A 13340-nucleotide genomic window follows, 5' to 3' on the forward strand; every position below is an offset into this window, starting at 1 on the left:
CCTGAGCGATGGAGGACAAGACCACAGATTGTTTTTTTTTTTTTTTTTTTTTTTTATTTATTTATTTTTTTTTTTTTTTACGACCACAGATTGTTTACAACAATGGACCAAGTATTCAGTCACGTAACCCACGCCAACCCAAACCCGCGCATTTGAAGCCCATTTTTCTTCAAACAGAGTGGAGCCATGTTACTCAGGCAACCGACCAGAACACTAAACCATATGTCAATCAAAGTTAGCTTTGGCTACCACCTCCTTCAGTGGATCAAACGCCTCAAGAGCTGCCAGAAGACGTTTACAGCAGTATATAATTTAATTAAATTAATGTTTAAGATGTCGACGCAACGGCAAAATCTAAATTTACTGTTGTGTTAATATTTTTAAATTTCCTTCGATAATTTTAGATTTTTTTTCTTTTCGTTTCCATAGAACTGTATTTGTAATAGCTGACATCCAAAAGCGTAAAACTCATTAAAAACACATCTTATAAAGTAATCATTAGAAAAACTTTAGTGTGAGCAATATATGGTCAATGCTCAGTGGTATTAATGTTTAGAGGTTTAATTCTTACAACAAATTAAAACGTCGAATTTTTTCCAATTCATGTTAGCCTGTTAGTCGAGTTGTGATGTCATCAAGTACACAAGTACACTGCTGTTACACCTGTAGAAAGACAGATGTGTACTTGCGTCATACAAGAAATGTGCTGGCCAAGTACGAACTACCCAAATAAAAAGTCCAGAGTTGGTGAACTTGGGACTGAGTAATGGCTCATTGCTACAGTACATGGTATTACTTCCACAAAGACTCAAACGCTCCAAGAAACAGCAAAAACTCAAAATACAGGTAAAATAAAATGACTCCATGCATGTTTTTGTTATCTAAACAGTTAATCTCATGCATCATAGCTTGCCATAAGTTAAAGGGGACCTATTATGAAAAACACATTTTTTTCTTGCTTTAACATATATAAAGTGGTCTCCCCTCACCCTGCCAACAAAGAGGAAAGCAGCCAAATTCTGCAGGGTCTGTTCACCCCGCCCGGAGGATCCTTCCAGTGTCATGTGACTTTTACCGAGCCGTTCAGATTTGCGCATTTTCGTTACGTCACCAAAATGCAAACCACGCCTCGGTCTCCTCTGCTGCGTGAAACCACGCCCACAACTAACTCCGCCGGCTGGAGCGTCCGCCATTGTTCCAAAGCATTGGGGCGGCAGTAGCTCAGGTGGTAGAGCAGGTCGTCCAATGATCGGAAGGTCGGCGGTTCGAATCCCGCTCTGTCCCAGTTTGCTGTTGTAGTGTCCTTGGGCAAGACACCTTACCCACCTTCCCCCGTGTGAATGTGTTTGAATGTGTATGAATGTTGGTGGTGGTCGGAGGGGCCGTTAGGCGCGATATGGCAGCCACGCTTCCGTCAGTCTGCCCAGGGCAGCTGTGGCTACAAATGTAGCTTACCACCACCAGAGAGAATGTGTATGAATGAATAATGATTTCTGTAAAGCGCTCTGGGTGCCTAGAAGAGCGCTATATAAATCCAAGTCATTATTATTATCATTATTGGCTGTTTGAACAACGAAGGACAGTAGAAATTAGGTTTTGCATCGACACTTACCCTCATAAAAGGATCAGTACCAACAGTACGGACCCGGCAACTGCACACGAGTCAGCGGTAAGTGACGTTAATTTTTTATGTTATTTATATTTGTTTACAAGTATGATCTTTGCATGGGCTAAGTATTTAGCTTAGCTCCGGAGCACCGGAGCTGCTCACCGGACCGGACAAGTGAGTGGCTCACCGGACCGGACCAGTGAGCAGCTCCGGCGACTCCAGTGTTACCTAACAGAGCCACTCACTGGTTAGGTAACACCGGAGCTCTATTAGTAATAATTTTTTTCTGTCTGGTTTCAGATCTTCCAAGCACCTGAAGCTGTTCAACAACACCTTCAGAAGATGCGGCCCTCAACTATAGTCTGAGCAGCTGAATGTTTCCTGGCGAACCGCAGCAGGACCAGATTTCAACCCTCTGAAGGAGTTTCACTGGAGCAGTGGAGCCATCAGCACTGCCTGGAGCAGGGCTTGTTACCCCAGTTACCAACCAAGCTGGTCTTACAGGCAGGTGAGAAATGAGCGAGCGTTCATGTTCATATTATTAGATGTGTAACAAACCTGTTTGTATCTCTGGTCAAGTAAAACCTTCTAAATGAACACTTGACGGCTGGAGGACGGACAACGAATGGATGCGTTTCCAGTCCGCTCAGGGAAGCGCTGAAAGCTTCTTCTGTTAATTCTTTATTTCAGGCATTAGTGTTCATGTGGAAGTAGGAAGGTTTTTCTACTGCAGCATGTTCATCCCATCAAACACGCGACAGGCAGTGAAAGAGATCAGAGGGTCCATCCTTTCATGTACAGTCAGCAGTGGACAGCTTCAAAAGCACTTTTCTGGTGTCTGCGTGGGTTTGGATGGTTTAGTTGCCCATTAGCCACTTCAGAGAACACCCGGGGGCCTGCCACATCCTCTGAGAGCATCATATTGAGCAAAATTACCATCCACAGGACTTTTTATTGCAGTAATAAAATCCTAAATCCATGCTGCCCAGCAAAGTGGACAGGTATTGAAATGAACCAACTGTCAGTTAAGTCTTTGGGGACATCACTGTTGGTCTGAAACCAATTCTCCGGGCCTGGCAGCAGTTTGGGATAGCCCACCTTGCCTTAGATCAATCATTATTTGTATAACACTTTCAAACAACCAGAGTTGACCAAAGTGCTTCACAATTAAATACAAAAAAAACATGGTCTAGCATTGGAGTATAATCACAAGACATATAAAATAATCCAATTAAAACAAAAGAGTAAAAAAGTCACAATCCTCTTGGAACAGGGGGGTCTTTAGTTCAGATCTGACCAGAGGCAGGTCAGTGAGGTCCGTAACCTCACTAGTATGTTCCAGAGTTTAGGACCTTGCAACAGAAAAAGAACCGTCACCCCGACTTTTCACCCCCTGACAACTGTTGCTGATCAAAAAGCTCCGCTGAATTGACGAAAACTAAAACTACAACCTTGCATAGACAATGAAGGAGTGAGGTCATTTATAACGCAAAAAACAAACAAGAGCTGTTGGAATCTAAATTCGACTGGGAGTCAGTGGAGAATACAGGATAGATGTAATATGGTTATGTTTATGAGTAGTTGTCAAGAGACAAACAGCAGCCTTCAACAAGTTGCTAAAGATGCATTAAAGTTTGGTTGATACCAAAAGAGAGAGCTACTGTAATTGAGCCGCATGAATGGCTTTGTCAAGGTCAACGCGGCTCAGGAAGGGCTTGTTTTTGGGAGGAAGCTGCCAGAAGCTCGCCCTGACAACAGAGTCAGTATGTTTGTCAAATCTTAAACTGTAATCAAAGGTCACACCCAGATTTCTGACTACATGTGAGGGGTAAGTGAAGACACAGTACTACTGGAGGAAAGAATGAACAATGAACAAAATGCAACTACCACTGGTTATCTATCTCATCTTAACTTGCCATTGCAACAGAGAGAATTGAGGATTTACCTCTTTTTTGTTGTTTTGTTTGTTTTTTAAGATGGTGTGACTCTGGTAGCCTGTACTGAAAGTTGTAGAAACTTGATGCAGCTAAGAGTTAACCCAGAATGTCCACAAAAGGACACCAGCCTGTGACTCTGGTGCGCCTGCTCAAGCACGTGAGCTACACGGCCGTGATGGATGAGTCTGTTTAAACTGGACTGCATCTGGGGCGTATTTTTGCTGACTAACAAAAGCTTAACTAGTTAGGTGGAGATACAAGGTTGTGACTGATCATGTGATACTGGCTCCGCCCTCTTTCATTGTCTGAAACAGAACCTCTATGTGAACACTGATCAAGTTCCCGCTTACACTTCAGAATCAGTCATCCCTGTGCTCACCTCATCCACACACACACACACACACACACACACACGCACGCACGCACACACACACACACACACACACACACACACACACGCACACACACACACACAGATTACAGGCCATCCCCCTGATGATCCTCCCCAGTGGGTGGGCGTGCGTCTGTGAGCAGATGAACATGATCATCTGTACTCCTCTGTGGTCATTACTCGCAAGGACACTGGCCGGCAGTTGCCCTCTCTCTTCCTGCATCCGTTCATTCATAGAGGACTGCAACACTTCCTGTCCGGTTTTATCCTAAACGCTCCTCTGAAGGCACAAATAAAACATATTGAAAAAAAAGTATTAGACCAATGGCACCCTAGATGAACAACACTTCTCACATGGCGCCACTCCTCTACTGACCACCAGTCTCTGGATCCGGACCTGCAGTTCCTCTACTGACCACCAGGCTCTGGATCCAGACCTGCAGTTCCTCTACTGACCACTAAGGTCTGGATCCAGACCTGCAGTTCCTCTACTGACCACCAGTCTCTGGATCCGGACCTGCAGTTCCTCTACTGACCACCAGGGTCTGGATCCAGACCTGCAGTTCCTCTACTGACCACCAGGCTCTGGATCCAGACCTGCAGTCACTCTACTGCATGTATCTGTCCGCTGGTCTTCATTTCTGCTCTCACAGCACTTGTTCAGATGTCTTTTCCGTAGCAACATCTGTAGGGTTGCCACCTTTCAGAAATAGAAATAAGGAACGTCCCGATTTCAGCGATTTTCGCGAGTGCTAAAAAAAAGGGACATTCCCAAAACGTCTAAAATGCATAGAAATGTATATATTTTATATAAAAAAACTAAATGCTGTAATAGCATTGAACTTTCATGACTGTACAGACAGCCTGAACCTGCGCATGGTCATCGTAAATTAAACAAAGTCTGCCTACATTGGGCAGTTAAACAGAACCGCACCTAAATTAAATGACAAAAAGACAAAAGACAAGCAGCTCCTTGTCTTTCAGAACTGTGGTGTGGAACTCCGAACAGGTCTGCTCAAAGTTCAGTGATGAGGAGCTCCACTGAACTATTTGTTATCATTTTGATTATTTAATTCTTTATTGATTTCATAAAATATTCAAATTTTTTTAGATTAATTTGGGGTTTTCATAAGCTGTGTGATAAGCTGGCCATAATCATCAAAATTATAACAAATAAAGGCTTGAAATATCTCACTTTGCATGTAGTGGGAAATAATATATTTGTTTCACCTTTAACGAATTAAATTTAGCAATATATTGTAATTTTCCGACCTTCACCTGTATATTATGACCAATAAATAAGAGCATAATATATGTCCCGTATAGGGTTGCCACCTTTCAGAAATAGAATTAAGGGACGCCCTGATTTCAGCAGCGCAGGAGCCAAAAAAAAAGCCCTAAAACTTCTAAACTGAATAAAAATGTGTTTATTTTATATGAAAAACAAAATGCTTTGATTTAAAGTTTAAAGTGCTTTAATAGCATTGAACTTTCATGACTGTAGAGACAGACAACCATATAGCAACTGAAATAGCCTCATATTCTATGTATGTCCACATCAGCCCAGATGTATAATATAGCTACAGGTGAAGAATATGGTGTAAAAGTTAATTTATTTCAATAATTCAACTAGAATAAGGTGTAAAAGTTAATTTATTTCAATAATTCAACTAGAATATGGTGTAAAAGTTAATTTATCTCAATAATTCAACTAGAATATGGTGTAAAAGTTAATTTATTTCAATAATTCAACTAGAATATGGTGTAAAAGTTAATTTATTTCAATAATTCAACTAGAATATGGAGTAAAAATTAATGAAAATACGGGACAAATCGCGTCCCGTATTAGTTCAATACGGGACGCAACATTTTTTTCTCAAATAAAGGACAATTCCGTATTTTACGGGACGGGTGGCAACCCTAAACATCTGAAACAAGGATGTTTGGACATATTTGATCAGAGTTAATGTTTATAGTTTATATCAATTAGCATCAAAGGTTAGCATGAGCTAAGTAAGCGCTGAAACAGTTAACTGTGACTGAAAGTAGGTGTTCCAGCTTACTCTGCTCCCTTATGAGAAAAAAGAGGGTTCAAAAGGGTTCTTCAGAAAACTTATGGGTGACATCACAGGGGGTTGGACCAGTTCATTTCATGCAGTCTAACACGCACACACACAACCAGCAGAGCAGAACCTGGAGATGTGAAGTTCTCACAGCTCCATGTGCAGCAGCAGCACCTTCTACTTCCAGGCTTGAATTATTGATCAGGAACATGACGACCTCAGGAAGTAGGAATAGATATAAATCAGTGTGGTGTGCACGGAAGGAGCACTGGAGCAGTTAATACTTGTAAATTTAACATTAGCTGCAACTCAGCCCTGCAGGTTCATAATCTCCCCAACACCCTGCTGACAGGTCCTCTGTGAACTGCAACCCCTCTCACCTGAGAGACAGAGGGGTCTGAGGAACAGAGGGACAAGTCGGCTGACACCTGTTCGGTGTCAAAACAAGATGAACGTGTTGAGAGTGGTCCTCCAAACATCTGAACACGAGACACAGCTACACGCACGAGGCGCTCGCACGGTCACAGTTTGTTGCAGTCGTACGGAAGAGTATTAGGGCCATGCAGGAGAAAAAATGTTTGAGAGGGGAAGATTTTTTTTATTGTGCACTTCAAGAAAAAACTTGAAATGTCAAGATTAATGTTGAAATACAATTTTGTGAATAAAGTCGGAATTTCATGAATAAAGTCGAAATTTTGTGAATAAAGTCGAAATTTCAAGAATAAAGTTGAAATACAGTTCAACTTTTTTCTCGAAATTGTACTTCATCATTAATCTCGACATTCCGACTTTTTTCTCGAAATTGTATTTCAACATTGATCTCGACAATTCGATTTTTTTCTCGACATTATGACTTTTTTCTCGAAGTGCATAATAAAAAAAAATCTTCCTCCTCTGAAATATTATTTTTATTTTTCTCCTGCCTGGCCCTAATACTCTTCCGTACAGTCGTCTTTGCTTTGTCCGTCAAAAGAAAATGCCTAGAGTGGCTGCATGAACAGAAGTGAACCTGCTCGTGCTGGAAGGACTTATCGCACAAAATCCAACATGACATCGTCGTCAACGTAAGCACAGCCGTGTTGGGTGAATATTTGGGATTCAAGTTTGACAGCTCCGCTGACCCCGTCTCTCTCCTCGTCCTTGTGAATTATGTTTTGACATCTTCAGGGCTTCGGGGGGGATGGGGGTGGGGCAGTGGTGGGGGAGGGTGTCATGTAAGAGGTGTGTTTGTGTCCCAAAGGCGTTGTAGCTTAACAAGATGGAGCAGAGTAAATGCTGCTGAGTGAAAGGTGTTAATGTGTCCATGAATGAGCCGTACGCCCACGCACACACACGCACACACACACACACACACACACACACACACACACACACACACACACACGAACACACACACACACACACACACACACACACACACACACACAGTAGTGGGCAGTGACAGTGACTCGGGCTCACAGCCGCAGATGTCTGTCCCTTTAAGAGGCGATTAGCTCCCAGGCGTTAATCACATCAGCACGTCGTAATGAAATTAGATTACAGATCAGCTCCAACAATGTCTCTGTGTTACTTTTTATTGCCTTCATTAGCGTCCCGGCAATATCCTGATTGTGATTCGTCGGTTTATTACAATCATACTTTTCTTTTATTAATACAAACGAGAGGATACGTGACTCGCGTGGGAGGAAGGCATTGATGCACCGATGGAGCTCCTGGATGGAGGTCAGAGAGGTCGTGACTGGACTCAACCTCTGCACTTGGCTGTTTGACCTCGTACAGTCATGTAACCATGGTAACAGAAATGAAACAGGACGGCACCGGGAGAGGTTTTCAGTGACGGACGGCTTGATTTTACGGCAGCAGAGTGGAAGTGGGTGTTGAGCGTGTGTCGAGGCAGATAGCTGCTGCTCTGGAAGCCTCCCCGAGCAGCTGTGCACACTGGCCCTCTGGTTTATATCCACACATCAGCATGTTATGGAGCAGACAGGCTCTCCTTTCATCAGATCGTCACTCGTCCTACAGCCGTGATGCGGTCAAGGATTCGGCGTTGGGGAAACCAAACCTCTTCTTTGTTTGTGCTTTAATTCTCATGTTTTTCTCTGCATCATGCGAACAGAGGATGTCAGTCATGAACTGTCAGAACCAATAATGGCGCTTTTCCACAAGTCCCTACTCAACTTGACTCGCCTCGGTTTGGCGCTTTTCCACTAGCGGTCTAGCCGTGCCAAGTAGATACTTTTTCTGTATCTACTCTGCCGAGGTTCTAAGCGGCTGAGTCGGCTGCATCTGACATCATCACACTACAGGCCACCGATTGGTCGGGGGGTTGGAGTCAGACGTCTGAGTCAGGATGTGGAAATCAGCGAAAGAGCGACTCTGACGGCGGCTTCTTGTTCATTTTATTCGACAGGGAATGGCAGCACAAAAGTCTGTTTCATGATCCAACTCTGAGGTGCAGATGTTCATAAACCTGGTAGCTGAGGAGAGAATTAAAAAGGGATCTAGACGGGGGATAAGGAACGACAAGATCCACCAGGAGCTCTGTCACTTCATAGCTGCTCGCGGCTACCAACGGACTTTTCAGCAGCGCAGAGACAAACAAACAAAAAAAAAAGCGTTGCCGCTTGAAGCTTCTCTCACTCTCATTTTTTAACTTGATATCGAACACAAGCCACAGACCCAGCAGCACATCTATCATCTCCTCCAGGTTCTACATCTTTAGTGTTGTTGTCTTCTTCGTTTAGATCACACAATCAAATTTGTCACAGCAGCTTCGCCCCAACCTCCTACTTCTGCTGCAGGTGCTGAATTGTTATGGAAAAGAAACCAGGCCGAGTTGAGATGAGTCGAGCCGAGTAGGTACTAGTGGTAAAGTGTGTAAACCGTTCTCAGATCACAACGTGCATGTTTCCGCGTTCACAAGAACGTTAGTAGTTCCAGATGTTTTGTAGGTTTGAACAATATCTGCTTCTGCGCCCAGAATGCCTTTCAGAAACCTGGATGACAACACCTTTGCGGTTCACGAGTCAGCGGTGACGCCATCATCCCGGCTGAAGTCACACCACCATAAAGCCTGGATGGAGAAGACTTTCTCACCTTTATTGAAGCTCTGATGAAGTTTGACTGTTTGAAAGACCAGTTTGCTCCGTTGACGACAAACTCTGTGTTCCATCCTGTTTTGTTTTGGGTTTCTTTTGTCCAGAGGATGGACAGACTCGGGATTTAGGAAAAGAAAGGTGAGGAGAAAAGCATAAATATAGGCTACAGAAGACTTTAAAGGAGTAAGAGAAAGAGGGGCGTTGAGGTGGAGAGGAGGATGTAGAACATGTGCCATGTGGCAGTTTGCAGATAAGGCCGCGTCTCAGTCGTCGGGAGTGGACGGCGTGATCAGCCGACGCCGTCCGGGTCCGGCGCGCGGCCCGCCGCCTCATCTCCCCGCCGCAGCGGGTCCATTCCGAGGCGACTCGCTCCGCAGGGACTCGAGCCGATATCGCTTTTCCAAAGGACTCCAGTTCCAGGCTGCGCTGGATTTTTAAATATCAGCGCAGATAGCGGGAACTTATCGTGGCTCCAGATAAAGTTCAATTATCCAGTTTACACAGACGGAGCGGCGTGCGCCCGTCCTCTTTAGCGGGATCAGCCTTTTATATTTAAATGTGTGCGTGAGTGTGTGCGGGTGGTTTATCTCCCTCTGAATGCACTCGGTGCAGGTGATGGGAGATTAGGGAACGCCACTGTTTCCAATTTTTCGAGCTGACTTCAGACAGCTGGGAAATGGAACAACTGTGACTTCTTTTTCTTCACCTCTATTTTCTGCCTTTAACCATTTCCCTCCTCTTCTGCGGTTTTCAGTCATGTTGGCCTCACGTCTCCATCCCTCCACCTGGCTGCTCCCAGGTCTCTGATTAACAGTCCGTTCAAATCCCACTCTGATCCTTCCAGTGGGGACCCTTCAGGGCCTTGTACGCTTCTGCCTAAAAAAAAAAAAGAAATAATAATAAATGTAATAATAATAATAATAATAATAATAACAAATTATTCAATAAAACTTTTTTCCATGTTTTTCTGTATTTTTTTCTATATTTCTATCTAATTTAATTTAATACAATATATTTAACAGATTTTCTCTCATCTTTGTTCTAAAATTAAGTTTATTGTCAAGTTCATGTCCTGAAAACCTGTTATCCAATCAGAATCGTCTGTCTCTATTAAGGCCCGGTTAGCTGCTCATTCATTGGTTAGGACTTCACAAATCCCGGGGAAGGCCAAGCTATGTGTTTTGGTGTGGAGAGTGATGGGCAAATCAACCAATCACGGTTTGATTTCAAATGGGCGGGAATAAAACACAAGATCGTAGGCCTTCATGAAGTCTGAACATCAAATCTCTGCAGAGTGGTGAGAATGGCGGAAGACAAGACTGACAATTCATTGTACTGTTGCTTTTTTCCGCGATGATTTGTTTTCTCTGTGATGAGGTGAAAGCCCAGTGGTAGTGCTCACAGTTCGCCACTGGATTCTTCCTCGCAGAATATACATTTATGCAATAGGCGTTGTAAAAGATTATATATCAAAAAATTCCCTTCAAGACATTGGAAAAGAAGAGGCAGAAATGGAAAGGAAGAAAGAATGTTTAAGTTTCCAGCTGAGAAAAGTAAAACCTTGAGCTGCAGCATCAGTCCGTGGTCTTCAGAACCGCAGTGATCCAATCAGCTTCATGGCTGCGCAGGTATCACTCATCCGGGAGGAAAGGTGAGAAATGGGAGGACAAGAAAAACCCTTCCAGCAGCACGAGAGAAGCAAAGAGGCAGCGAGGGAGAGAGAAAAACGTGTTAGTTTTTAAACGTCTCAGAAGACACAGACCGGAATTCACCACAGCAGACTGCTGATTTTACTGAGGTGGGTTTGTTTGTTTTTAACCACATCACCTCTGTGATGTCATACATACGGAAGAGGGCCATGCAGGAGAAAAAATATTTGAGAGGGGAAGGTTTTTTTTTATTGTGCACTTCGAGAAAAAGTTGAAATGTCGAGAAAAAAGTCGAAATGTCGAGATTAAAGTTGAAATACAATTTCGAGAAAAAAGTCGAAATGTCGAGATTAATGTTGAAATACAATTTCAAGAATAAAGTCGAAATTTCGAGAATAAAGTTGAAATACAATTTTGTGTATAAAGTCGAAATGTCTCCTCTGGCCCATCAAATCCAGTTAAGAGAGCGACTGACAGCTATGCAGAAGTTATGCAACTGCATATGTGTGATATGTGTTTCAAATCAATATCGTAAAGCCAATCTATAGGCCTACGAGGCATTTAGTAAAGACAGTCACATGTACCTTGTTAGTCTCAGAAGGTTGAATTTATTCTCGAAATTTCGCCTTTTTTCTCAACATTTCGACTTTTTTCTCGAAATTGTACTTCAACATTAATCTCGACATTTCGAATTTTTTCTCGAAGTGCATAATGAAAAAAAAATCTTCCACTTCTAAAATATTATTTTTATTTTTCTCCTGCCTGGCCCTAATACTCTACCGTACATACGCACCCCCACCTGAAATCAGCTTAAATAACCTTGAATGTTTTTTTGATTGATTGAAATGTTTTATTCAGTCACTTCACTCAACAAACATTGAACACAAACATTATCAAAAAAAATAGTGACTGAAAAGGCACAGGCAGAAGCATAGTGCTTATTTTAATGCCTGTCCTACATACAAACAAACAAACAATAGCAAAACTAATCCAGAAAAAAACAGAAAAGGAGGACCAATAAGGTTTACATATATAATAGTAAATACTTTTTATATATATACAGAGGTGGGTAGAGTAGCCAAAGATTGTACTCAAGTAAAAGTACTGTTACTTCAGAATAATTTGACTCAAGTAAAAGTAAGAAGTAGTCATCCAAATAATTACTTGAGTAAAAGTAAAAAAGTACTTGGTGAAAAAACTACTCAAGTACTGAGTAACTGTTGAGTAACGTCTGATTTATTTTTTTAACACAACCATTCAAACAGACAAAAGTACAAAATAATCATCTTCAGGCAAATTAAATCAATAAAATAATAAAATAAATTAAAATTAATAAAACATAGCTTAAATTAAAATAATCTTAAAGTAAATTCAAGTACTTATATAAATAAATAAAATAACAGAATAAAAAATAAATTAAGCACAAGTAGCACAAAATTTCAAGCCTTTGTACTTTTCTTTTTTAACCAGGCAGAACTAGAACAAGCCCATGAACTCATAGAAATTCTGTGTGTGTGTAAATGTGACAAAACATGCAAAAACAAAAAATTTTCCCAAACAATCCCCTAGTGATGTCATGAGATTGACGCGTACGCGGATAAAAGGGATAAAACAAAAGTAACGAACTCAACGTAGCCTAATGTAGCGGAGTAAGAGTAACAGTTTCTTCTTCACAAATCTACTCAAGTAAAAGTAAAAAGTATAGTGATTCAAAACTACTCCTAAAAGTACAAAATTTCCCAAAACTTACTCAAGTAAATGTAACGGAGTAAATGTAACTCGTTACTACCCACCTCTGTATATATATATATATATATATGTATATATGTATATATATGTATAACATATGTATATATATGTATATCCTTCATACATATCCTTTTATATTCTTTCATATATATATATTTTTATATACACATAAAAATATACAAAATATATAAAAAATATATACATATATACACATACACAATACATACATACATATATATATACACACACATACATAAATATATATACACATATATACACATATATACACATATATATACATACATACATACACACATACATATCTCCTTTTAGTCTCTTTTCTAGCTTTTTGTATTACAAATTTACAAACAAAACGCAAATTATATTTTGACTCATATACTGAGAAAAAACGTTGTACACAGACAGGGAGTAACTTTAATCTAACTATATACATTATTTGCATTATTTTATAATAAACCAAATCATAAAATTTAATAATATGGGATTTTATAAACAATGGATTTGGATGTTCATTAATATTAGTTTATATTCCATCCGAGCAAACCTGTCCAAACATGCTCGGCCCTGATCATCTGGACAGCTCAACGTTGCCATGGAGAATTTGGTTTAAAGTTTAGTTGAAATTAAAACTAACCTCCCTGTTCCGGTTCTCTCACGGTTCTTGAGCATCACTCTGGTAACCCGGTAATCCAACGGCCTGAGAGGCCGCTGGGTTACTCCCTGCTCAGCTACTGCAGTGACAGGTTCCAGGATCTGGGCATGTGGGGATCATTGTTTTTGATGGCTCTCTTACATCAGAATTTCATTTTTCTATCAGTTCATC

Source organism: Cololabis saira, chromosome 15, assembly GCF_033807715.1.
Source record: "Cololabis saira isolate AMF1-May2022 chromosome 15, fColSai1.1, whole genome shotgun sequence".
NCBI classification, from domain to species: Eukaryota; Metazoa; Chordata; class Actinopteri; order Beloniformes; family Belonidae; genus Cololabis; species Cololabis saira.